We start from the raw sequence: 571 nt of genomic DNA on the forward strand, positions 1-571 counted from the left end.
CAGGAGTGTCTATCTCCTATCTTCCTTTTTGAGACAGAGGAGACAGACAGAATGAGAGAGAAGTTTACCGGCAGGGGATTTACTCTTCTACAGACAAGATAAGAAAGAGAAGCTTTTCTTTGAAGCAAATCTCTCTCTTTGTCTCTTTTCTCTTTTCTAAAAGACATCTTTCCTTCACGATAGACCTTTCGATGTAGTCCATCTATCTAGCTACTGCCTCTCTTCCTATATCTTTCTTCTCTTCGGGTTTTTTGGTCTCTGATTCTCGAAAATAAGACGGTCTACTAGCATAAAAGAATAGACTGAGAAAGAAGGCCTAGGTTGTTTTCTTCTCTTCTTCTTTCTTCGATGAATCGTCATCCGCCTCGCCCTTCTTGAGCTTCTTTTCTTTCGGCTCTCCTTCTTCTTCGTCTTCTTTTCTCTCACCTTCTTCACAAGACCTTTTGTTCCCCGTGAGAGCCGTATCTTCGTCCATCGGAGAAGAGACATCTTCATCTCTTTTCCTTCTTTCTTCAGGTGTATGTACACTCCCACTACTACTATTACTACTACTGCTTGTCGTCGTCGCCAT

The 571-nt window shown here is 42.0% G+C and overlaps 1 protein-coding gene across 1 annotated transcript in view; it reads left to right on the forward strand.

Moving 5' to 3' along the window:
* The window catches only part of CSUI_001173 (trichohyalin), a 15941-nt gene extending 15370 nt beyond the window's left edge, over positions 1–571 (forward strand). The window contains exon 8 of the mRNA XM_068061379.1: positions 1–571. This exon is cut by the window's left edge and continues 400 nt beyond it. The gene's annotated coding sequence lies outside the window, so the exon portion shown is untranslated.

The sequence above is a fragment of the Cystoisospora suis genome (assembly GCF_002600585.1).
Source record: "Cystoisospora suis strain Wien I chromosome Unknown contig_470, whole genome shotgun sequence".
NCBI classification, from domain to species: domain Eukaryota; phylum Apicomplexa; class Conoidasida; order Eucoccidiorida; family Sarcocystidae; genus Cystoisospora; species Cystoisospora suis.